Source organism: Drosophila ananassae, chromosome XL (genome assembly GCF_017639315.1).
Source record: "Drosophila ananassae strain 14024-0371.13 chromosome XL, ASM1763931v2, whole genome shotgun sequence".
NCBI classification, from domain to species: domain Eukaryota; kingdom Metazoa; phylum Arthropoda; class Insecta; order Diptera; family Drosophilidae; genus Drosophila; species Drosophila ananassae.
Window position 1 is genome coordinate 9,225,942 of NC_057931.1, and position 3,121 is coordinate 9,229,062.

Below are 3,121 nucleotides of genomic sequence, written 5' to 3' on the forward strand. Positions count from 1 at the left end.
TTTTTCTTTTATTGTGAAAATTATTTCATGCATTCCGGCCTATAAAGAGTACATCCTAGCTATATAGCTTGGCCTAGAGCTCCGACCCGAGGAGCCAGGACCCAGAACCCAGGACCCAGGACCCGGGAGCCGTAAAAGCTACAAACAAAAATGTGAAATAAAAATTGCTTAGCAACGTCAAGAGGGATGGGAGGGACAGAGCTCCGTTTACAAAAACGCACTCATCTGCGGTGCGATGCGATGCTCTGCTGTGCTCTGAATAGAACAAAAAAAAAAAGAAAATGTATTAAAAAAAAAAGAAAAGATAAAAATAAAATTAGTTTTAATAAAGTCGAAAAGCCACAGGAAGCCGCGGGGAAGTGGGCATAAAATAGAGGAATGCCAACGAGATGCCACAATGAAAGTTAAATTTGAAAAGCAAATGAAACGCTGAAGAGGAGAAAAAACTAGAAAAATAACTAGATAGAAGTCAGTGGACACTCGTCGGCATTATTAAACAATAGCTTGGAATTATGAATATGAATTTTACTCTCTCTTTAGAATAAAATTAAATAAGTAAAAGTCTGAAAATAAAGTCTTAAAAACAATCAAATCAAAATCAAAAGCCGAAAGGCATTCTCAGGAAATGTAACGAAAGCCTATTGTGAGCAAAAAATGTGTATAATAAAGATATTAAATATCAAAAGCCTAGAAAACTTTACTTTAAACTCGAATTCGAATAAGAAGCTTAAAGGGGGCATTTAAAAAGGAAATAACTTGCAAAAGAAAACTCTCAATTGGACTGGAAATGGCCAAAAGAATGGCTAGAGAAGAATTTAATTTAAATACTAGCAGACCAGACCAGTACAGGCCAGACCAGACCAGACCAGAAATATGCCGGCTAAAAGCTAAATAAAATGGCCAACAGATTAAATTTTATAGAAAGAGAGCAATGGAATGGGAAATGAAATGCGAAATGGGAAATAGGAAAATTGTCACGCTTTAAGGCGCTTTTCCCGCCGGGCACATGTCTTAAAAATGTCTCAAAAAATCCCTAAAGTGATTTTGGCTTCAAGTTTCTGCCATCCAATCGATGTGTTTGATAAACGATTCCCTCTGATTAAATTGAAAGTGTTTTGTGGGTTAGGACTTCGATTTAAGAAATTCTTTATCGACAGGAGTCTGTTTTCTGCGTCCAAGGACCTCCTCACTCTCAAAGTTAACTGAGTTAGTGAGTTACTGAGTAACTAACCGTGGTGGGGGGGATGCCTAAGCAGGCCCTCTTGTTCACATATTTGTATATAACTAACTAACTGAAATAACACACACACATCCCCATAACACACAACACAACAAACATAGACAGACACACACACACAGAGTCGGGAAGAGGAGGGTCTGGAGTGCTCGACAAATATGAAGGGTGCGTTGGCCGTTGTTGTTTTCGTTTCCCGTTCTGGTTTCTGATTTTCTAACTAGTCCTCATCCAGGACTCATCCTGCTGTCCAGCAAAACAGCTACAGGGAGCCAAAAAAAAAAAAAGGTTTCCAAAAGTACAGGGTATTAATATCTATGCATTAATGCTGAAAAGTAGGCTACAAAAATGAAAAAAAATAGAAATAAAAATATAATTAGTTGGTTTTTAGCTTCAAATTGTATTTTTTTTTTGGCTTTTTTTACAAATTTAGGAAATCTTCCAGTAAATTAAATTCTTTTATAAATAAAATATAATGTTAAACACCTAAAAGTAGGCAATGTTTTTTTAAAAGAGTGTTTTTCTTTAGAAATCTTAATAAAATCCACCTTTAAAAGCCTTTATTTATCTTTTTTCTTTATAGTCTGCTAAAAACATTAGGGAATCCCTTCAAGCCTAAAAATCCGCCTAAAAGTAGGCTTCAAAAATGACATCGCAGCTTAGTCAGCATTTTAAACTTTCTATAACATTTCAAGGAACAATAATTCGCATTAAAACTTTTTGATTTACGACTTTGGTTTAATTTTATTTACAAAAAAAATATGGAACTAGAGAGAGAATCCTGTCTGTTATCCTTTCTATTTCTGTTTGATGGAAAGAATTCAATGTCCTTGATAGAAAAAATAGAAACAGGAGATGATAGTGTGGCTTATTTCGGTTTTTCGGCCATCGCTTAAGGAGCGTTAGTCTAATAAGACACAAATGCCACAACAAGAGGCTCACAAAACGCAGGCAGGAGGACGAAGGACGTTCCCAAGGACGAGGGCCGGGATAAGGAATAAAAATGGAAGCCGGAGACATGCCAAAAGCAGTCCGTGTGGCTTCTACTCAAGTGTCGAAAGGCAATCAAGCCATTACACTCCTCGAAAATGTCCCATTTCTCATATATTATATATTTTTTTTGAAAAGCTAATAAGCTTAATTTTTAATCCTCTTGCTTATTAATTTCATTTTCCAGTTGGAAACACACAGTTTGTCCTTCTTTTCATATTTATTTTTTCTTCCATAAAACCAACTCCAAATTGGTTAATTATCTTCAACAAATGAATTTGGAAAACTTAAAAAGTTCAGCCAGCCATTCGAGTCATACTTTTAAGCATTGTGCATACAAACGAGTCCTTGTTTAGCGATACACTCGAAGAAATCGTCCTCGAAAGGACATCCTTTCGGGGGTGAAGGACTCTCCGCACTCGGTTCAGTGTAGGTCCTGAATGGGTGCTTGGCATTTATGGTGTGACTGCTCGGCAAAAACTTTGTGCAACAATGGACCCAGAGACCGGAGTACAGGAGAGTCCTGCAGAGTCGTGGGGTATCCGTGGAAGGGGGATCCGTGGGATGTCCGCAAAACGTCGAAGAGCATTGGCGTCGCAATAACGGCGGAAAAAAATAATGGAGTTGGAGATGGAGATGGGGGGACTCGGATGGAAGTGCAACACAAGCTGCTTTCATGGCTTGCGCTGCTTCTTTCAGCGATTGTTGGCTGGCGGATTTAACGCAGCTCGCTTTATGGTCCGCCAGTTGACTGCCGGAGTCAGGTTTCAGCCTTCTCAGTCTACTCAGCCGGGTCCGGTGTTCCCGACGATGTCCGCATCCGTCCATTGAAGTACACAGGACGAAATATTAGGGGATTTCAGGTGCTTTATTGTTTTATTTTTAATCGATAATTAT